This window comes from Myotis daubentonii, chromosome 2, assembly GCF_963259705.1.
Source record: "Myotis daubentonii chromosome 2, mMyoDau2.1, whole genome shotgun sequence".
NCBI classification, from domain to species: Eukaryota; Metazoa; Chordata; class Mammalia; order Chiroptera; family Vespertilionidae; genus Myotis; species Myotis daubentonii.
The window spans coordinates 136,804,394-136,828,380 of NC_081841.1; the positions used below are offsets into that span (position 1 = coordinate 136,804,394).

Below are 23,987 nucleotides of genomic sequence, written 5' to 3' on the forward strand. Positions count from 1 at the left end.
AAGCTGTTTTGCTCTGAAGCTCCCTGAGTTAGCAAAGACGTTGTCAGATCTGTGTCGTAGTCTGAGGCTTTTCCTGCACAATGCTGCATGCTTCACTGTTTCCTTTCTCAGGTGTTAGATCTACATCATAGTTGAAGGCTTTCCTTGTCCTACAATTTCCTTATTCTTATAACTTTTACAGATATTACCCCCTAAAAAAATCTCTTACACTTTTATCTCAGTATTCTGCTTCCCAAAGGATCCAACCTGACACATTGGTTACAAGAATTGACTTGAGCAAAAATATTAGAAAACCCACTAACATTTTGAGGGCACTGTATTCATTGCAAGGTACACCCTAAGGCTGGCCAACAACAGGCTACGACTTGAACTCTGTTGTACCCCCCTAATATTCCAGATAGGCCATAAGGGAAATGAATAAGAAATATTTTCCAAAGAACAGTATCATAGGCTGCCAGATAGGCTTGACCAAATAATTGAATTCTCTCTTATTCTCACTATTCTAGATCAACAGGACTAGATATGTGCTAAAAAAACAGTGCTTATTGTGTGTTTTTCATCACCCTTTTTTCTAAATGGAAGTTTTTATTGAAGGTATCTTCCTCCTGCATTGTTGTGTTTGGAGCAGGTATAAAGACAACTGTATAAAGACAGTTGTTTAACTATAAGCTGCTGTTCTATAAGAATCTACATTGAGACTTGATGGAGAAAATTACAGATCACCCAGAGAGCTGAGATTTCGTGCCATCTATGGTAACCAGATGATCTTGTGGATTTGTTCTCCCTGAGACAGGGGGTGAGAACATTCCACCTACTGTGTCTGTTGGGGAGGAACAATGTCTAGAGGCAGTGGGTAGCCAAGGAGATGTAGTCTGGCAAACACTCTGGCAGGTTATCCCCAGACATGCCCAACTTTCTCACCCTTTGTACATCTTCCACAGTAGAGGCTGAAAACAACCATGAATATTTGCTTTGTCAACCTCTTTTGCTGCTGAGACAGAGGGAAAGCCTTCTGGGGAAGCTTCTGAGATGTGTGTCTTTCTAATAAAAGGAGAGAGAAACAGAGAGAGGTTTATTCTGTCCTCCACTTCCTTTCTGAGGTTTCAATCGTATGAGGATTTGATATCCGGAGCTGTAGTAGCTGCCTTGCAACTATGAGAAAGCAAAAGAATGGCATAAACACAAATCCAGTTCCCAACATCTGGAACTACCCACTCCAGAGACCTTGTTGGATAAACAAAAACGTTCTTAGGATTTCAGGCATTGCTAGTTGGTCTTCATTTACCTGTGACTGAATGTGTGCTAACTGATCTAATCTCAGACTCCTTTGAAAGAAGCATCTCAATAATCATTCATACATGAGTGCCTCCAGTTATTTTCATTACTTATGTTTATCCACCAAAATTTTAAAAATTAAATATATCTTCATAGTGATCATATAAAATATTAGAAAGTAAATAGAAATTATTAGATTTTGAGCTATATTTCCATAAAGGTTTATAATTATTGGTTAAGAAATATATCATCTATTCCAAATCACTGGTTCAGTTGAAAATGCTAATAAAATATCCAATCCTATGCATTAGGTTCAGCAGGGTGTGGTGGGCTTTGAGATGTTTTCCATCCTTGTAGATAGAGGAGGAAGCCGAAGCACAGCAGCAGGACTCAGTCCCTGGTATTGTGAGAGGACCTCCTATTTAACCTAATTGCCACTGGATTCCTTCAACATTTGTCCCATGTAAGGAGATAGGGATCAATAGGTGCCCAAAAGAGATGGTATCATGTCTTCCTGCCAAGCAGCTCTAGTGACTGGTGAAAGCGATCTGGAACAATGACTTTCTAATTCCTCATATTCTGATATCAATCTGATACCCTCTTTTTATATATAACAGAGGCCCAGATATGTGGGAGTGACTTGCTAAGTTCACTTTGCTACTTAGTGACAGAGAAGGGGTAGGGAATTAAACCCAGGTTTCTTGTTCTCTGTCAAATGCCTTATTTATTGAACTTTTTCTTTCCAAATGGGAAAAGATAAGCACGACTTCTTTTGTCTCACTCCTTCCAAAATATCTAATTCAGAGTTTCCATGACCATATCTAATAGGTCTTCAACAAATTTTTGTTGAAGGAAGGAAGGAAAGGAGGGAGGGAGGGAGAGAGGGAGGGAGGGAGGGAGGGAGGGAGGGAGGGAGGACCATAGTGTAAAAATGGAAGCATTGCCTTGTAACTGCTAAAATTAGACTTGAGAATCCAAACTTGTTGGAGATTTTTTTATCCCAAATTATCCCACAGAAATATGCATCCTATTAACACACTATGGTCTTTGGGCAGCACAGACACTTGACACTTACTGTGTTGACTCTTTATGGGGTCAAAAATATTATAGATAGCCCTTGCTGATGTAGCCCAGTTGGTTGGAGTGTTATCCTGTACACCAAGGGTGGTGGTTTGATTACTGAAGTCAGGGCACATGCACAGGTTGTGGGTTTGATCCCTGGTGTGTGTGTGCTGGAGGCAGTTGATCAATGTTTGTCTGTCTCTCTCTCTCCCTTCCTCTCTCTGAAATCAATTTTTTTAAATCACCCATACATATTTAGATAAATATCTTTGATTTTTAATTACATTATTAACAGCTATTGGAAATGAAGTTTTCTGAAACTATTTTTAATAAGAGGATATGAAGAATCTAACATTTCTCAGAAATATATAAGTAAAGAAAATGCTATCAATAAGTATTCATACATTAGTTAATCAATTAATTCAATAAACATTATAGAGCATCTACTATCTATAAGTGCAAGATTACGCATTGCAAGAGACTCAGAGGTGAACCAGACACAATATCTTCCTGCTCTTGAAGAGCTTATTATCTAAAAATATGAATAATAAATGACTTGCATGTCTATATTTAACACAATTGAGTTACAAAACTTTATAGAGCTATAGATAGATGATAAATAGATAGATAGATGATAGATGCATACATACATACATACATACATACATACATACATACACTCATGAGCTCCCAAGAGAGGGCAGGTTCACAGACTTGGCATTGACCCTTGAAGGATGAGTGTCTCTAGCTCAGTGGATCCTCACTCAGCCACCCTGAGATTTTGATGATGTGGTACTTATAAATCCAGCCTATTTTGACTTGGTAGAGGTTCTGTAAAAGCAAATAAAAGACTCTGCCCTAGCCGAGGGATCTGGGATGAGTAGTGAGTGAGACATAAGATCGACTAGAAAAAGCTTCCCTGAAAACGTGAAAATTGTGGTGACAAGAGAAGGATGAGTTGGAGATAAGCATATGGAAAGGAGGATGAAGAACACTGAACTCAGAGGAAGTATCATAAGGGAAAATATCACATCTGAAGAATTAGAAAATAGGCAGCAGGACTGAGAGCAGAAGGGGAAGAGAGCCTAGGGTGCTGAAGAGGTAGGCAGTGTCCTTGAAGCCATGCAAACAATATTGGTCTCCATCAGAAAAGAGGTGGAATGCCAACGAAGTATTTTATTTAAGTGGCATTTGAATGTGTATTTTAAAAGACTGAGATTATTTATTTAAGCAGCTTGGCAAGCTAGTAATAGAATTGGGAGACTGGCTGTAGCCCTTCTTCAGATTTGATGGTCATGAAAATTTCCCTAAGTCCCTTTAGTGTCCATCATCAGCAAACACTCGAGGAGCAAGGACAGTGATCTGGTTGCTGGTCAGGGCTGGATAAAAGTCTAGTGCTGTGTTTGTATAATGATAGATTTAATATATGCTGGCTCATGGCATCGATGCTTTATCAGAGGAATAAATGGAAAGTAATTCTGGGCTGAGAGGGTAAAGAGATCACTTTATGGAAAAGAGAGCCTTCTTATGCACATACTGTATTCTGTAAACTACAGATCAAAAGCCAGAAGAGGAGCGCCGACAATGAATAATGAAATCACACCTCCAAAGGTCTGGATGGAGTCAGATATTCTGACAATTTCTTTTTAACGAAAAAACCAAGGTGTTTACCTAGCATTGGATGCTTTGAAGATAAGTGCTCTGAAGGCAGAGCAAGATAGCTCTCACACTCAATTTTGAACTTTCAAAATTGGGGTCATTTAAAAGCATGCCCTAGCCCTGGCCTGTGTGGCTCAATTTGTTGAGCATCGTCCCATGCACTGAGTAGTTGCCAGTTCCATTCCCAGTCATGGCATCTGCCAGGGTTGTGGCTCAATCCCCAGTAGGGGACATACAGGAGGCAGCTGATGGATGGTTTCCTGTCATCAGTGTTCCTTCCTCTCTCTTTTTCCCTTTCTCTCTCTCTCTAAAATTTATAAAGACATATTTAAAATAGATGATAGGTAGATAGATGATAGATAGATAGATAGATAGATAGATAGATAGATAGATAGATAGATGATAGATAGATATCACAGTGGCTTACACTGCATTTGAGGGGCACTTCCATCTCTAGTAATTTGGTTGTTCCATGATGTCTGACAGTGAGGGACTGAGATGACCTTACTGAAGACTTTACTTTGGACTAAAAACCCAAGACCACATTCTAACCAAGAAAACTCCCAATGTGGTGCAATTGTCAGAAGAGCCACAATCATGCCCCAGGCAAGTACATTTCTTAAGTCCCATTCACTCCCGACCCATTATGCTTCACCCGTGCCTTCTCTCCACCCTCAGTTCTAAATAACTATTGGTGCTGAGGGAGGGTGGGTTTGGTTCTGTGCAGGTTTTAGCACTGAAAGTCCTGCATCCGAGGCAGCCACCCTCCCCCTCACTTTTACTCAATCTTGGATGTTTGTCCACTCTCCCCAGGTGACCAGTAATCTCTGATGAACACACACAGTGACCTGTTTGCATCCCACACATTTGACTTCTTAGAAGTTGTGGATGTGGGTTAACTCCTGTGTTTGCAGAACACTCTTCACTCCCTTGGCTTGCTTTCTTCCTCCCTCTCATTTCTCCTTCCACTATCTCTCATTTCCATGTTGACACTTACCTTCTAACCATATGGTTACTCTTCCCATGATTCTGTCCTTTGCTCTCTTTTTCCTCTCTCTTCACCTCTATCCTTAGTGTGTCCCCAAATTTATGTCTACTCAGAACCTCAGAATGTGACTTTATTTAGAACTAAGGTATTGATAGCTTTAATTAGTTAAGATGAGGTTGTAATGGAGTAGGATGTGCCCTACATCCAACAGGACTGGTGTCCTTATGAGAAAAGGAGTGGACACACAAAGCCAGACAGAGACAGAGGAAAGAAGGCCATGTGACAGCAGAGCCAGAGACTGTAGTGACACAGCTACAAGCCAAGGAGCTCCAACAAGTGCCAGAAACTACGAGAAGGTCAGAAGAGGGAAGGAAGAATGCTTCTCTAGAGCTGTCAGAGGGAGTGTGACCCTGATGACACCTTGATTTTAGACTTTTACCCTGCTGAACGGCGAGGGAATAAATTTCTGCTGTTTAATGCCCCCCCCCCCGCGTTTGTGATAATTTGTTACAATAGCTCTAGGAAACCAATACACTATCTTCCTAAGTGATTTTATTTAATCCTCATGGCTTCAATTCTATCTATGTGCCTGTGACATCTAGCTTTTAAGTGCTGGCCTGGAACTGTCCCCTAAGTTCTAGATTTGTGTTTCCAAACACCTGCTAAACAGGTGGGTCTGGTTAGCGGGAACAGTGGGTCTCAGTCCTACCTGTGCATCTGTGTAATATCTTCAACTCTGAATTGATCTCTTCCACATATCTGCTCTCCCCTCAATAATTGTTACTTGATAAGTTAATGGTGTCACCAAACACTTCCCTCACAACCTTAAATCTTGATGTTGCCCATAATTATTCCCCCTCGTCCTGCCCCTCCTCCTTCTACATTTATCTGCCCATTAAAACCTCCACAATTCTCCCTTAGAAACCGCCCTCTGTAGAGTGTTGGGGGAAGTAGAGGGTATGTCTGGCTGGAGCCAAGTGATTTCACAGCTAGGTTTCAGGCTGGGGCAGCGGCAGGTGGGGGAGATCCAGCCCAGAGCCAGACTGGGTGGGAGACGTGCATGAATTTCTGAGGGTATAACCGGCATGTCGCTGGTTTCACCAGCCGACGATTACAGAACAAGGGCCTACTTCCCTTTTATAATCCAAATTATTATGGCAGGAGACCTCATCCTGCTTGCCTGCAGGAAATGGGTCTTTCTCAGAGTGTGTTATTTCCAGAAGTCCCTAGAGCAGTGATGGTGAACCTTTTGAGCTCGGCGTGTCAGCATTTTGAAAAACCCTAACTTAATCTGGTGCCGTGTCACATATAGAAATTTTTTGATATTTTCAACCATAGTAAAACAAAGGCTTATATTTTTGATATTTATTTTATATATTTAAATGCCATTTAACAAAGAAAAATCAACCAAAAAAATGAGTTCGCGTGTCACCTCTGACACGCGTGTCATAGGTTCGCCATCACTGCCCTAGAGGGATGTCTCATCTATATTCATAAATCAAACTGGCACCTGCTGGTGTCTGAAAGTGCATTTGTCAGGGCCATTTTGGCCATGTGTGTTCAGAGGCCATCACAAACTAGCTTGTGCAAGATAAGAGTATGCTTGGCCCCCATTTTTAAGAGGGATGCTGAGGATTTTCATGTAATTGAAGTAGCACTGGAGGGTACAAGGCCTCAACGACCAGAACCAGTGCTCAGAGCCTCCACAACGCTGCTCTTTCCTCCTGTCTCTCATCTCTGCTGCCTTTGCTCTTCTTTATGTACCGGCTGTATTTTCTCTTTTTGTCCACATGGCGTAGAACATGGCTACCTAAATCAACCCTATGGGGTGACTCAGACTCCTCTGTATGGGTCCCACGGCCACACCTGGGCGGATGGATGGGCCAGAGAAAGAGGGCCCTATGACTAGCTAGCGCGGACGCATGTGCCCATCCCTGCAGCTAGGAGGCCAAGTCTGTTACTGGGGGAAAGTAAGTAAAAATCCATGGTTACCACAGTCCCTGACACATGTCCTTCTTTGTTGCTCTTCCCTGTGTCTATGTGCAGCGCCTCCAAAGCCACATGATAAAGGCCCAAGGGACAGAGAGCATTACAAAAAGGGAAGGAGGGCATTCTTTTATGTGGACATTCAGGTCTAATACCCAAAGACCCCCTAATGAAGTCAGTAGTTGTATCTGGCACAGGATGTGAGAGAAAGTAAGATGAAGAAAGAGACACTATCCAGGGTGTGGATCTAGGTGAAGAGAAGGCAAAAGTGATTAGAATCCAGAAGGTCAAGGGCTGTGCCAAGGCAGGCCTATGGGCAGCTGTTCAGTTGGCACCAAATGACATGGAGAGTTGGGAGCTCATCAGTCAAACCAGCTGGTGAGTCTCATTGGCTAGGATTTCTTGTAAAGTGTGTGTGTGTGTGTGTGTGTGTGTGTGTGTGTGTGTGTGTGTGCCCTTAAAGGGCTGAATAATCCAGGTGAATAAGCCAGTCAGCTCTAAACAGATTCAAGATTCTATATCTTTAGAAGCCTCGATCCTTTACGTCCCTCACAAAGCAGCAGGTCATGGAGGTTCCCCTGGGACCCCCTGCAAGTGTTTGCCTTGTGCCTCCAGGCCCCGCTGCCACTTCTTGTCAGCAACCACAGGGCAGCCCAGCGCCCCGTTGGATTAGGGACAGCAGAAGCCAGGCGGGTGAAAGAGGAGGTGTGTGCGCAGGGCTGCCTGCCCTGGGAGCCAGAGCCCTGGTTCCGCCCTTGGCCTGGGCCAGCTGTCACAGCGGGCGGCGCTGTAGTCCTGCACGGTCCTTCTGGTCCAGTCAGGCTGAGCCCGCTGGCCCTGCTTTGCCTGAGCCTTGACTATAGCATGTCAACGGAGCCAAAGTTAGCAGCCAAGGCTGATTTAAAGGGACCATTTAGACTGATTCTCACTTGTGGCATGAAATACAAAATGATTGTGTGTGCTGAGAAAGGCTTGGGGAATAGAAGTTTGTGATTTGACAGAGTGTAGTTAACACATCATCCACACAAAACCCAAAGATGGACTCCGCAGCACCGCTGTGATTACTCCCAGGAAACGCACTGTAATTGTATCGTCCCCGTCCAAATGCACTGGGACAAGCGTTTATGTGTCTGGACGAAAGTCAAGGCAGATTAAGAAGTGCTTCTGCCAGAGGGAGCTCCCCGACCAGCATGAGGAGACAAGAGGTGAGGGAAACTAGAGCGAGCTGTACAATGGATGATACTATAGAATACGGTGCACAATTAGGAATCACATCACAGAAGAATGTATAACAACACGGGAAATGTCCATGATATAATGTGGAGAGCAGAATATAAAAACTGAAGAAACATTGTAATCTCAGGACCCTCAAATGTTTTTTGCTTTTGTTTTCTTTGTTTTGTGTTTCTAAAATGTCTCCCTGAACCTGAGTTACTGGTATAAGGAGAAAATCTCAATTGGCATTATTTGAAATTAAAACAACACTGAAGGTCAGAAGGACCTTTTTCAAGCTGAGATTTCTTTCTTTTTTTTTTTTTTTTTTTGTATGTCAATTATATTTTATTATTTTTTTTATTTTTATTTTTATTTTTATTTTTTTTATTGCTTAAAGTATTACAAAGGGTATTACATATGTATCCATTTTATCCCCCCGCCCTAGACAGTCCCCTAGCCTCCCCTATCACCCAGTGTCTTATGTCCATTGGTTATGCTTATATGCATGCATACAAGTCCTTTAGTTGATCTCTTACCCCACTACCTCCTGCCCCCCAACCCTCCCCGGCCTTCCCGCTGCAGTTTGACAATCTGTTTGAGGCAGCTCTGCCTCTGTATCTATTATTGTTCAAAAGTTTAGAATGGTCTCTATTGTCCATGAATGAGTGAGATCATGTGGTATTTTCCCTTTATTGACTGGCTTATTTCACTTAGCATAATGCTCTCCAGTTCCATCCATGACGTTGCAAATGGTAAGAGTTCCTTCCTTTTTACAGCAGCATAGTATTCCATCGTGTAGATGTACCACAGTTTTCTAATCCATTCATCTACTGATGGGCACTTAGGCTGTTTCCAGATCTTAGCTATGGTGAATTGTGCTGCTATGAACATAGGGGTGCATATATCCTTTCTGATTGGTGTTTCTGGTTTCTTGGGATATATTCCTAGAAGTGGGATCACAGGGTCAAATGGGAGTTCCATTTTCAGTTTTTTTTAAATATATTTCATTGATTTTTTTACAGAGAGGAAGGGAGAGGGATAGAGAGTTAGAAACATTGATGAGAGAGAAACATCGATCAGCTGCCTCCTGCACACCCCCTACTGGGGATGTGCCCGCAACCAAGGTGCATGCCCTTGACCAGAATCGAACCTGGGACCCTTCAGTCCACTGAGCCAAACCGGTTACGGCTGAGATTTCTTTTTGATTATTCCTACCCTTCCCTCCCCACTCCCTGGCACTGAGCCTTCCCAGGAATGTTGCTAAGTCAGAAAATCCTTTTGCCCTTTCTGCCCCTGCTAATAGGTGGAGACACCAGAGGTAAAAAGTCCCATGGTCTACTCCCATATCACACACACACACACACACAGTAAAGAGAAAGTCATTTCAATGGGAACTTGAAAAATAAATTATTTAACTTAGTGATGTTTGATAAAAACTGGTTATTAAAAAAAATAAGTTACAACAAAAGCAACACCACAATGACTAGCCATCTGTTTTGAATGTTGTAAAGATTTCTGGAAGGAAGTTGAGCCAAATTATCTTTAACAACTCCTCTGAGCCCAAACTCTGTGAAATAAATAATGAGCTGTAATAAAAGGAAGTAGAGGAGGAAATGAGAAAACACTCTTTTAAATGGTTGGGATGTGACATATATTTTCTTCAGCGTATACTCTGTGATTTCTGGCACCAGTGCCAGCCTGGGATTGGTAAACTGGCCCTTTTTCATGTTCCAAAAATTCACCCTGTATGTAGTGTTTTTCTCCTTAGAAAAAAACTGGTCATCTCCATGCTTCAGTCTCTCTCTCTCTCTCTCTCTCTCTCTCTCTCTCTCTCTCTCTCAGTTCGGCGGCAGCCTCCCCTCCCATGTGCCAGCCTGCACAGCCTGAATTGTGATGTGGAGCTTCTGCTTAACCACCAGAGCCTCAAAGGCCAGCGTCCAGCATCCTCCCTGAACAGGCTCAGCATCGCCCTTCTGTCCTCTGCCCTCCTCCCTCTGGCAGCTCTGGGAGCACAGGGCAATGGCAAAGGAAGCAAGCACAGGCCTCTGGCAGGGGAAGCACTTCACACGCTAATATGTGTATATTTTAGGCCAATATGTTCATGTATAGGATATGTGGGTTTTAGGAGTTACTTATCAGATTTAAAGTAGGTTGAATTTTCCTGGCATGTTTGTGGGAAAGGAAGGACAAAGAGGGAACTGATAGTGGCTGACAGCTGAGAGGCACATCTTACCTCAGCTCATTCTTCTCCATTTTATAGGGGGAGGACCATGACTTTTAAATATCGTGCCCAGGATTACTCAGGCCATACGAGGCAAAGCAGGGGTTAGAATCAGATTTGTCCATCTCTTATGGTTTACTTGTGCCATTAAAATTAAAAGATTTTAAAACATGTTCCGAGTGTCACATCACTTGAAGAGACAGCAATGAGTGGACACAAAGGTCAGGCTAGTATCACAACAAGATTTCAGTTTAAATTCCAAGTTACATGTAATTAAATTGTATAATTCAGAATATAACCATGCTGCTGTATTAGCAAGATAGACACACTTCGTGATGCTTACAACTGAACACAAAAGAGCCATTTAATTTAAACAAGATAATTCAAACCTTAACTTTGCCTAAAGCTCATAAAATGCCATTTTATTAAATCATGTTTTCATTTGTGTAAGATGATTGTCATATCAGAGCTGTTTTATTGTTACAGAAGTTAGAACAGCATAGAGTATTATTATTAAATTAAGACACATAATGAAAAACGCTTTTTAGAATACGATACACTTGGCTATATGAATCTTTTAGTCATTTCATAAATACCAGTGGAGGCTCCACTAAGTTCTAGGCTCCCAGGAGGCAGCAGCTTTCCTTCCCTGAGCGAGAGAAGGGAGATGGAAGCTGTCAGAAGGCAGATAATGACCCCCCGTCGCCTTGCACGGAGAGAGGCTCTCTGGAGATGTGATTAAGTTAAGGGTCTTGACATGGAAGATTATTCTTCTCAAAGGGAAGCAGAGGGAGATTTTGACACAGTCTCGTTGAGGAGAAGGTGAGGGAAGATGGAGCAGAGAAATGTTGGCCTTGAGGGTGAAGTGGAGCAGCCCTTGCCGCGATACCCAGAGAGAGGCCCACGTGGCCTTGTTCTCGGTTTCCACATGACGTAAAGGGAAACTTTCACAATGTCCGGAGCCCTTGATGCCCAGCAAATGAAGGAGGAGCATATCCTCCAATTCCTTGCAGCAGGAGCCCACCTAGGTGGCACCGACCCCGACTCCAAATGGAATAGTGCGTCTACAAAAGGAAAAGTGATGGCATCTACATCAGAAATCTGTAACGAACCTGGGACGAGCTTCTGCTAGCAGCTCACGCCATGGAAAAGCCCGCTGGGATCAGTGCCATACGTCCAGGAGCACCAGGCAGCGAGCTGTGCTGAAGTTTGCTGCTGCCACTGGAGCCACTGCCCATTTCCGGACACTTCACTCCTAGAACCTTCACTAAGCAGCCCCGGGGAGCCTTCCGGGAGCCAAGACTTCTGGTGGTTTCTGATCCCAGGGCTGACCATCAGCCTCTCACAGAGAGGACCTCTCACAGGTCTATGTCAACCTCTCTACCATCACTCTGCTCTGTGTAACACACACTCTTCCTGTGTGCCCTGGGACATCGCCAGCCCTTGGGAAAACAAGGGGGCTCTGATGTGGTGAATGCTGCCCTGGGGAGTTCTGAATGGTACCATCTTCCATGGACGCCCATGGGAGGTCATACCTGAACTCTGCTTCTATGGAGATCCTGACGAGATTGAAAAAGAAGAGCAGGCCACAGCTGGGTGGCCCTAGACAAGCTGAAAACGCTGTGGCCAAGAGGAGTTTCAGGATGAATGGACTGCCCCAGCTCCTGAGTTCATGCTGCTCAGCCTGTGTGCAGGTGCCTTCCGGGCCTATCTTGCAGCTCCCTGCTGAAGACTGGAGCACTCAGCTCCCACTGAGGACTGGACTGCAGCCCCACTGCTCAGGCCACTGAGAGGGTAGGGACAACCACTGAGTGGTCCTAAGGTGTCCTTCCACAAACTCTTACCAGAATGGAAATAAGATGGATGGAAAATAAACAGTCTCTAGAAGTTAAAAAAAGAGAGAGAAGCGGTGCAGCCACAAGCAGCCAAGGAATGCCAATAAGCACCAGAAGGTGGACGAGGCAGGAACAGGTTCTCTAGAGCCTCCAGGTGGCCCTGCTGACGGACACCTTGACTTTGGCCCAGTGATGCTGATTTTGGACTCCTGGCCTGCATAGCTGTGAGAGAACAAACTTCTATTGTTTGAAGTCACCAAGTGGGTGGTAATTTGTTTCAGCAGAAATAAGAAGCTAATACTTACATACATGTACACTTAAACATGATTACATGCGTGGTGATGGATAAAACTAGGAGACGTGATTAATGGTGACTGGAGGGGTCACCACAGAGGACACAGCCCAGGCAGACCTGCCTGCAAGTGAGCATTTCAACAAGGACCTGTGAGCCGGGAGCAGGAGCAGAGAGAGACCGCCGGCCGGCACTCAGTGGCTCGCAGGTAGGCAGGGCCGCACGGGTATGGGGAACCAATGAAAAGCCAGAGAGAAGGAAGCAAGGCAGACCGGGCCAAGGGTTCTGAGGTGTTGTCAGAGGGACTGGCTGGAGCCGCTCCGTGTGAGGTTTGTCAGTCAGAGAAAGGCACGTGGATTTCAGCAGGGACTAGTGCGATCTGCTTTACATGATGTAGAGATCTTCATGTAAAGGCTGGATTATAAGGCTCAGGGGAAACGAGGAAAAGCAGCGAGAAGGCTGTTGTAGGACCGCAGTGGCTCAGAGCAGAGATGCTGCTGGCTGACACCAATGCTCCATCTTGTTCCAGAGACCAGCTCCTGCCCTGGGCTCCCCTATTTCAGTGGCATGGCCTCTGTCCCCCAGAGCCTTATGGCAATAAGGTGCGTGATCCTCTCCACTTGCCCTCTCCCAAACCCTCCGCACCCCCTGCCATCACGAAAGGTCAGGTGGCCTCTGATTCCATGACATCACACCCCCTTGTCTTTCTAGTGTCACTGTCGCACTTTTGCTGCCTCTCCTTGTGTTTAGCCTGGATGGATAGATTAGAGCATCCGGTTGTACTCTGGGTCTTTCGCTTATTAGCTGGGTGACCCTGGGCAACTTACTTAACTTCTCTGTTCCTAGTGTCATTATCTGTAAAATGGTGAAAACAGTAGTCTTCTCTCATAGTAGTGTGATAATAGATGCAAAGTGCTTAAGACAGTGAATGCCATTATAAATCTTATCTGAATCATCTTCTTCATCACCACTATCTTCCCCCTCCTCCTCCTCATTATTTTAACTGGTCCCAGCTCGTCCTCCACAGCATTATGGGATTAATCTTCCTCAAGTGCTGCTTGGACCAGATCACTCTCTTCAGACTCCTTGAGTAACTGCAGATGCCTCTCATATGAAGTGTGAACTCCACAGCCTGGCTTACTTCCCTCATATTTTTCCAGTCTTTCCACCTCCTGAAGTATTTCTTACACCACAGCCAATGGTGACCTTCACGTCTTCTGAACAGGCGCTGGACTTGCTTTGTCACCTCCAGTCCCTCTCAGTGTCCCCGGCCTGCCCCTGCCTCCCCCAAAGCTGCCTCCAGGGCTCATTCTCTGGGGCCCACAGCTGAGCTTTCCAGTCTTTGAAAGCTTCAAATGTTTCTCGGCACTTCCCTTGGAGCCCTTACCCTTCTCTCCCCTGAATAATCTCACTTATTAACGTATCTATATTGGAGTGAGCGACCTTTCCTTTTTCCTGTTGCTTTTAACAGAAAAGACCTGGATCAACACAGTTTAACGCGAGGCAGTGCTCCAGGCCTGGCGCCATGTCTTCCTCCACAGCAGGGGGCATCTCCTGGTGGCCCTGTAAAGGCAGCAGGGCCTGGGGGGTGAGCAGTGGACGTCACTGTCCCTAAGAGGCAAGGCCCAGAGCAGGCAAATTGGAAACATACTCCTTTCCCCACGTAGGTTTCTAGGACTGGCTGTGTGGTCCCTAAGGAAAATCTGTACTTGTCTTGTTAGTAGCATCTTCATAGATGACCAGTAAGGTGGTTAGCCCACCCACAGCTTTCCTTGGGCCACAGTCAGGAGTCCTCAGCCCACCCCGGCTTGCAGCTATGATGACAGAGCAAGAAACATGATTGCAGAGCTCCCGCACACAGGATTCTAGTAGAAAGGCAGGCCATTTTCTGGTGTGGCTGTGGGGTCCCTGCACGAAGATCTGGGGAGGAAGCTAGAGGGTGTGTGAGTAGAGGGAAGAAATTTAAGACCAGAGCTTAGGGGTATATGCGGGGACAGCCTCCTAGTGGAGGCCCAAGTCTGGAAGGTGTGGGAGAAGAAACGATTACTGAGAATTCCAACTCTAATCCTTCTTGCACACTTGGCAGCACTCTGTGGAGATGGCGTGTGGCAGTCCTGTGTCTTGCCTCACCCACTCTCCCACCCCATGCACAGGCACATTTTCATGGAGGAAGGGGGATTCTACTTCAAGATCAGAAAGAAATATTGGGATGCATATTTTGGTCCCCTTTCCCGCCCTCTCTTCATTCTTCCCAAAGGAGGAAGAAGTGACCTGGTTGCTAAGTCCAGGGAGGACGCTAGTCCTGGCATCACATCCCACACAGCAGTGGGAGGGGTGCTTGGCCTTAAAAGTGGGAGCAGGCTCAGCCCTCTCTTGCTCTCATGGCCCATCTGTGCTCAGGCAGATGGTTCCTGTGAGTTCCCAGGCTCCATGGTGTGGAGTTGGCAGGGGGGTCACAAGCCAGGCAGGCCTGCTCTTGGGAAGCCCAGCCAGGTGTCTCCCCTCTTGGTTCCTTCTCCTCCATCTGTGACTCAGTGGGGGGGGGTCAGGCCAGACTTCCCTGGGGGCCTCATGACTTTACTTCTGGGGGAGGGAGGGAGAAGGCACATGCAGTAGTCCCCCTTTATTCATGGCGGATACGCTCCGAGACCCCCGTGGATGCCTGAAACCTCAGATAGTACTGAACTTTCACCTTTTCACATAAAGAAAGCACTTTACAGCTACTCTTTGGCGTCTGAATTGTCAGTATCACTACTCTTGAGTCTTGTGCTTTGGAGCCATTTTAAAGTAAAATAAGGGTTAAACACAAGCATTGCGATACTAAGTGGGGAGCACATAGAGCATGGGTGTGCTGGACAAAGGGATGACTCATGTCCGGCCAGGGCATAGCAGGAAGGTGAGAGTTCATCACGCTACTCAGAACAGTGCACAGTTTAAAATTTTTAAGTTGTTAATTTCAGAAATTTTCCATTTCATATGTTTGAACCGAGGTTGATGGCAGGTAGCTGAAACCCTGGAAAGCAAAACCACGGATAAGGGGGACTATTTATATCCTCCATAAGTGAGTGCAGTGCGGGTCCTCCGTGGTCTTCCCTCTGCTGGGTCTAGCTCGTGCATGAACACACACAGGCACTTGAGTATCTGCTAAGCTGTTATTCAGAAAGGAATCCATGAAGAAATAAAGACCCAGTGAGATTAACATCCCAAATCTCCCCCAAGTCACTGGGTCCCTCCTGCTGTGCCTCTTAGGTACACAGTCGTCACCAGATGCCAGCTCTTGCACAGGGATTAAGAAGCAGGTAAGTTAAATTGATGATCTGAGATTCCACCTTGGGGCATTAACTTCAGTCAATTATTGAAGTTACTGCTAGTTTTGAAATAGTGTTTGCTTTAAATCTCCAATAATGTAAATCTCACAGGCAGGCAGAGTCCCTCAGCAGCCATTCCAACTCCGTGAGAAACCAGAAAAGCTGCTGAGAAGTTAAGGGGTGGTGAAGATCCGGGCCTAGTTTCACTAACACAACAATCACCTTTAACATCCAGAGAGGAGGTGAAGAACTTGGTTTTATTTCATTCATGTTGTAGAAAGAGGCCACTGATTTGGGTTTCAAATTACAGTGAAATAGTTCAATTATGCAAATCATAAATGAGATTATATGATGTTGTTATGAATAAAATACACGCACCAATCTAAGCAGGCATTTCTCCCTTGCTAATTCTCATACCATATTTGTTTGTATTTAATATACCATTAAGATCTAATCTCCTAAAATGTGTTCATTCAACCAATATTTACTACCGTGGACTGTGGTCCGTGCTGGCTCTGGGAACACGAGGAGCTTCCAGTCCACTGAGTGAGATCAGATCCGCTCACAAAGAAACGCAATTACAATCCAGCCGCAAGGGCCATCAGAGGGTGGATTGGCTTGCTACAGCTTCAGAAACAAAGTACCAGAAATCAGGTGACTTAAATTGAAACAACTGAAATTTATGTCCTTACAATTCTGGAAGCTAGAAGTCCAAAGTCAAGGTGGCCACACTCTCTCTGAAGACTCTAAGGGAGGAGCCTTCCTCTTCTCTTCCACGTTTCTCTTTGTCGCCAGCCCTCCTCGGCACTCCTCAGCTTGTCTGTGCGTCACGGCAACCTCTGCCTTTATCGCCACACGGTGCTCTCCCTGTGTGCTGCTGTGTGCAGGCAGCCTTCCCGGCACGAGGACACCAGTGTCATTGGATCAGGGCCCCCCCTACGCCAGTGGGACCTTATCTGAACTGACTTGATCTGCAATGACTCTATTTCCAAATAAGATCATACCTGAGGCCTGCGAGTTAGTACTTCAGTGTATCTTTATTAACAGGTGCATGCAGGTTGTTGAGTTTTTTGAAAAAAATCAAGTTGTAAACTTTATTAAAAATTAAAAATGAGGTTCTTAAGAATCTCAACTTGAGCAGATATGAAACTGTTTAAAACCCTTTAAAGGTGTATTGAGAAAAGCCGGGCTTTAAAAAACAAACAAAAATACATTTGCCATTACCAAAAAGAGATTTCTAAAAAGAATAAAATGATGGAAAAATAGTAAAAAAAAAACCTGATGCATAGAGAATGCAGATAGTTCTAGTTATCTGGTCAATGGTCAAAAAGCAAGCACTTAACGTCTTCAGCTCTAACCTTTTGTTCATTTCTTATTGATGGAATTTCATATTCATTTCTGTGTGTGGGATGACCAAGCTGGGTGATGGCAGAGATGGTAAGCTGGCATTTACTAGGCCCTGCCTTGCTGAGCCTTGACAGCCAACGAATTCTCAGCTGGCGGATCTGCTGCTTTAGTCTCTTTGCCGCCATGTGGTTTAGGGTTTCCTGGGCGTCTGTGTCAGGCCGTAACTGAGGTTGCGGTGGCGGGATCGACGTTGAGGTAGCTGCTGGCCTTGGGTCTCATGGCCTTGATTTTCCTTATCTTCTTCATTGCTGTCCTCTCTAGGCTGTCCTCGGCGAGGAATCGGGGTCTATAGCCCCCATACATATTCTGTCTCACTGGTCTACCTTGCTCCCCTGCCCCCTGGTTGTCAGCACCCTCTGCCCCTCCTCCCTGCACAGGTGGGCTGCAAGACTGTGGGCGATGCCCAGCGGGTCTCCCAATGCAGTAAGGTGGGAATCACAGCCTGCGGCAAGGCCAGGGTTGTTGGGCCTGGCTTTCAGGAGCTCTCTGACCTCTCATGCTTTTCCCCACTCACTATTCTGGTGATTCTGCTGGTAATTGCATGGAGAGCCCTGCAAGGAGGATAATGTCTATGATGGCTACAGCCTGCTGCACGTTTCCTGCCTTGCCTTGAACTCCATCAGGGCCTATGGCACTGGCTGCCTCTGCACCTTTTTCTCCTTCAACATCAAACTCTCTCCATCTCCCACTGCAAAGGTGCCTCCTGGAGTCACCCATCTTTATAGCTGTCTGGTGTGCAAATACATCTTCCTTGGTGTCATTCCTGTTAATGTAACCACATCCATTTCTTACATTGAATCATTTCACTGTTCCCCAAACCTTCATTGTGATGACCTTCTTGTTCCCGCTGGTAGGCACCACTGATGGGCCACCCCTTCCTGTGCTGCTGCCCATGGTGCCAGGCTTGGTGTCTGGTGGCTGCTAGGTCTCCAGGCTGCTCCCTGGGTGAAATGGTAACTGGGCTGGCTGCCAGAGCTCCCTGGGGGCCACTCGAAACTTAAAATCTGGGTTGAAAGTGCATTTCACAGAACCTGGCTAGTTTTATAAAACAAAGCAAAACCTTCGGAGAAAAGTGTAACGTTCTCCCAAATTCAAAATGTGTACAAAAATATGAATCTCTGACTTTAATTTTTGGAATGTTTTTCCCCTTCAACTAGCTATAAAACTTCCACGGTGGGAACTGAAAACTGTTCTTGCCAGCATATTTTAACATTTTATTTTAAAATGCTGAACTCCTCCCCAGCAACATCTAGCCTTAAATCAACAGTGTCAGCAATTCAAACTCCAAACCCCCCATATGGGATGTGGAGCAAACTGTATCTGAAACCTACTCCGAGATAGAGCATACACGAGAAACCCTTGAGTAATCCACATTCTCATTCTCAAGATGGTCTCTTACAAAATGTAGGCCCAGACAAAACAAGCTCATTTTTCTAATCCAAATTCTAATTCAAGTCCAAGAAGTGTATTCGTTTGCATGAAATATTCTTTTGAAGAAGTTCCTCCCAGGTGAAAAATTTTAAATATTCTTCTCTCAACAGTGGAAGCAGACAAATGACTTTGGCTGGTGCAGGGTTACATTTCTCACAGCCAGGATATTCCAAATGGTTTCTTATTCTATGGGATCAATAAACAGCCACACTCTTACGCATAAAGCTGTCTCAACCTCACCAAGGCTAACACAGACCATTTCTTGAGCTTCCCCCAAGGTGGAGCCTTAAAAAATACTGACATCTCTGAAATATGTACAGTAACAAAAGCAAGAAAAGGATGAAGATGAGAGAGATGAACTCACCTGCAGACTTGATCTCAAGGCGTTGTTGAGTGCAGCTCAGGCTTTCTTCTTGTGCAGAAGAGACACAGACCAAAATTAACTCTGTCAGCAAGAACAAGCCCAGGGGCGGAGTGAGGGGCGCAATTGGGAGGGGGGGGAGGCCCCCAGGGAGCTCTGGCAGCCAGCCCAGTTACCATTTCACCCAGGGAGCAGCCTGGAGACCTAGCAGCCACCAGACACCAAGCCTGGCACCATGGGCAGCAGCACAGGGAGGGGTGGCCCATCAGTGGTGCCTACCAGCGGGAACAAGAAGGTCATCACAATGAAGGTTTGGGGAACAGTGAAATGATTCAATGTAAGAAATGGATGTGGTTACATTAACAGGAATGACACCAAGGAAGATGTATTTGCACACCAGACAGCTATAAAGATGGGTGACTCCAGGAGGCACCTTTGCAGTGGGAGATGGAGAGAGTTTGATGTTGAAGGAGAAAAAGGTGCGGAGGCAGCCAATGCCATATTATTATTATTTAAACAATAATAATAATAATAAAAGGAATAAGCCCAGATTTCTGTCACAGTCATCTTCACCCCAGACAGTTCCTAGAAGAAAAACAGCCGGTGTACAGGGCAATCACTGTTGGTTACAAAACCCTCGAAGGACCTTAAACCTGCGGAAGAACATTTCAATGCTGTAATCTCCATGTATACACTTCCTTAGGCCTGAGGTTCGGGTGGCTGGGCTCCCAGACCATGCAGCCCTCTCTGCCAGTGCCTGCCCATGAGTTCTGACTATCAGCTCCACAGCCCATTCACCCCTGAGGACCAGGGTACCCATGGCCTCACACGTTTCTCTTTATACCATTTCCTTCTGGAAGCAGAATCATGAGAAAATTTGCCTATCTACTTCCTGGAAGGTTTTATGGAAACACGTGCTCTTTTCACGTGTTGACATTTTCTAAGAAGCTTAGTGAAAAGGTAGGATCAGAACCAATCTGTCATCCTCTTTCATTGGCATCTAGCTCCTTCCCTATATCACTGGGACTGAAAATACATTGGCCTTAAGTCGAGGAAGTTAGGCCTCCTATTGGGTTTGCTTTCTCAAACCCTTCCAGCAAATCGCAGAGAAGTGCAGTTGAGAAGATCAGCTTGGGCTTCTGCAAATACAGCCATTTTGGCAACCATGCTTATCCAATTACTCAACCATGGAAGAACCTTCTATCGGTATTGTTATTGAATAGATGAATGCTCAGTGGAAACAGGCAAATATAAAACTCATGGAAAACCATAGTTAAGAATGCAGAAGACCAGCAGGGACAATAAAACACATCCACAAGATAGTATCCTTGGAGCTCTCTAACCAAATGGGAAAAGAGAATTAGAAATACAGTAATAGCATCCAATAGTAGATAGTTATTGAGAGTCTACAGTGTGCCAAGCAATATTCTAGATTCTGTAGATAGAGAAGGACATGGTTCCTGACCTTGAGGACCTCAGGGATAAATGGAGATGCAAAAAGGTGGATGCTTTTTACAGCACAACGAGGGAGTTTCTACAGCACAGATGAGAATGAAATCATCTGAGAGCAGAGAGAGGCACCTGATCTTTTTGAGAACAACCAGAGACAGTTCGTCAGAGGATATTCATCAATTAGGAATTTTAAAGGACAGCCTAGCTCTAGCCAGACAGACCAGTGGTGTAAGCAACATATCCCGCTCCTTCAGTGGCATTCAGTGTCACAGCATGTCAAGCTGACATGGGTTTGAACCAAGCTGACAGGCTGCCTGTCCCTCAGAAAGAGCCTGGGTCAGTCACCGTTTTTTTAATCTGAAAAATGGTACAGTAATATCTATCTCATAAAATTATTATAAGTAAAACCCCATAACACATACCTAATGCTCAGCACATTCTAGGCTTTCAATGCAATTTCTAATAGTTTTTCTGTTTTGTGCTTTGGTTCTTAAACTGAATAATGACCCATATTTAATAGAGTCTCAATGGAGAGAAGACTGTTATGAGTTTTTACCCCCTCGGCTTTGCATTTAAAAAGAGAAAAAGAGGATATGGTGCAGCTCCCTAAAGCATTGCATTAGTGAGAGAACTTGCTGGCTCTCCCTCTGAGCCCTGGAGACTTTGAGGGATGTTTGAAGAGTCATCCCATTTCAGCATGCCTGCTTGGTTTACAGACAGCCCGCTTGCATAATCAGTACTGGCTCAGGGTAGCGGTGGTATGCCAGCCCACCCTGCACATCAGGACTGCCTATCGATTCTCAGCTCTGTGACAGCTCTGCTGGCAAAAGTCAGGGTTCCTACTCTGTGCTCTAGAGAGGCAGATTTGGGGAGCTGCAGCTGACCCTTGGGAGGCAGCTGGGGGCTGACAAGTAACTCATAAGTAACTCACAGACTGGAACCATCAGTGAGCTGAGCAAGCACCTAAGGGTGACCAAGAAATGAGCTGCTGGCGACAGAGCTGTCCAGGCCAGTTAGTGGAGCAGGAGAGGGGTTCTGCTCTGGAGTCCACAGCATCAGAAAGCAGCATTGATTAAACACCACATGCCAGGGTTGCCAGACATAGCAAACAAAATGCCCGATGTTCAGTTAAATGTGAACTTCATATAACAATGTATTTTTCTTACTATATGTTTCAAATATTAAATGGGCCACACTTATACTAAAAAAATTGTCTATTGTTTATCTGAAATTCAAATTAACCTGGGTGTCCTCTATTTAGATTTCAAATGTTTCATGGGACATACTTATACTGAAAAAGCATCTTTTGTTTGTCTGAACTTCAAATTTAACGGGGACTCCTGTATTTTATATCTGGCAAGGCTTCCACATACACAAACACATACACATACACATACACATACACATACACATACACATACACATACACATACATATGCATGAAGGAAACAGGCACGATTCTGTCTGCTACAGCCCTGCCACCCAAAGCAGAGAATCGCCTTCAGAAAAAGTCAGAACTTCTCAGCCTGGACTTCCACAAACTGCCCCTCTTTCTCAGCCCTTTTCCTGCTCTTTCCCAACACAGTCACCCCATCATAGCCTGGGAAGTCCTCTTCCTGACCCCAAAATATGTCTAATATCCTACTGTCCCTCACAGGGACATAGACTTGAAACGCTTTCACTGCTCCTATTCACGGACCCACATCTCATCTAAGCATCAAGACACACTCGCCTGTCACCCCTCCTCTACATCCTATCCAATAAAAGAGAAACATGGTAATTAGCATACGACCGCTACCCTTCCCATTGGCTAATCAGGGCGATATGCAAATTAACTGCCAGCCAAGATGGCGGCCGGCAGCCAGGCAGCTGGAAGCGAGCATGAGGCTTGCTTGCTTCAGTGATGGAGGACTCCAACATTCCCTGCCAGCCTAGCCGGCCTCTGAGCTTGCAGTTTGAAACATTGTAACAAATATAGAAGCTAAACAAAACCCCAGAAACCTGCTTTCAGCCAGCCGGCATCCCAGAGCTGGAGTTGATACAGTGTATCGATTATAGAACACAAACAAACCAGATACCTGCTTTAAGCAGCAGAGGCCTCAGAGCTGGAGCCAGAGCTAAAGCTGGCCCAGAATAAAGAAGAAAAAAAGAAAAAAAGGAGCAGTTGGGAGCTTCAGTCACCTGCCAGCCTGAAAACAGCCCTCAGCCCCTCACCCAGACTGGCCAGGCACCCCAGTGGAGACCCCCACCCTGAAGGGTGTGTGACCAGCTGCAAACAGCCATCATCCCCTCACCCAGGCTGGCCAGGCACCCCAGAGGGGACCCCCACCCTGATCCAGGACACCCTTCAGGGCAAACCAGCCAGCCTCCACCCGTGCACCAGGCCTCTATCCTATCTAATAAAAGAGAAAAATGGTAATTGGCGTACGACGATACCCTTTTCATTGGCTAATCAGGGCTATATGCAAATTAACTGCCAACTATGATTGGCAGTTAACTGCCAACTAAGATTGGCAGTTAACTGCCAACAAGATGGCGGTTAATTTGCATATGTAGGCACAATGCAGGGAGGCGAAAGGGAAAGCAGGAAGAAGCCCCCTGCCACTGACAGTGATTGGAAACCCAGGGGGGAGCTAAGAGCTGGGGGGCAGGGCAAAGGCGGCCCCAGGGCCGCCTTTGCCCTGCCCCCCAGCCATGATCGGAGAATCAGGCGCCTTTGCCACCCTGGCCAGTGAGAGCAGGAAGTAGGGGTGGAGCCAGCGATGGGAGCTGGGCACGGTCGAAGCTGGCAGTCCCGGGAGCTAGGGGTCCCTTGCCTGGGCCTAAAGCGGAGCCCACGATCGCGGGGCCGCTGCAGCTGCGGGTCCCCGCTGCCCAGGCCAGACGCCTAGGCCAGAGGCGTTAGGCCTGGGCAGGGGCAGAGCCTGCAACGCGGGGAGCTGGGGGTCCCTTACCCAGGCCTGACACCTCTGCCGGAGGCCTCAGGCCTGGTCAAGGGGCCGATCTGGTGATTGGTGATCGGAGGGTGATTAGGGTCAACTCCTCTGGCCGAGGCATCAGGCCTGGGCGGGGGGCTGAGCCGGGGATTGGGGGGATATGATGGTCCCCTTGCCCAGGCCTGAAGCCTGGGTCAGAGGCATCAGGCTTGGGCGGGGGGTGGAGCAAGTGATCAGAGGGAGATGGGGGTCCCCTGCCCAGGCATGATTCCTGGGCCAGAGGCCTCAGGCCTGCGCGGGGGCCAGAGCCAGTGATCAGGGGGAGATGGGGGTCCCCTGTCCAAGCCTGACACCTCTGGCGGAGGCGTCAGGCCTGGGCAAGGGGCCGATCAGGCGATTGGAGGGTGATGGGGGTCAACGCCTGAGGGCTCCCAGTATGTGAGAGGGGGCAGGCTGGGCTGAGGGACACTCCCCTCCCCACACACATCCAGTGCACGAATTTCGTGCACCGGGCCCCTAGTCCTATATAATAAAAGGGTAATATGCCTCCCAGCACTGG

At 46.1% G+C, this 23,987-nt stretch overlaps 2 pseudogenes; one reads left to right on the forward strand and one right to left on the reverse strand.

Moving 5' to 3' along the window:
* The first annotated feature begins 11,348 nt into the window (after nucleotides 1–11,348).
* Nucleotides 11,349–12,227, forward strand: LOC132226343 (small ribosomal subunit protein uS2-like; annotated as a pseudogene).
* A 5,066-nt stretch (nucleotides 12,228–17,293) lies between these two features.
* LOC132226696 (Y-box-binding protein 1-like) lies at nucleotides 17,294–20,207 on the reverse strand (annotated as a pseudogene).
* Between the last annotated feature and the right edge of the window lie 3,780 nt (nucleotides 20,208–23,987).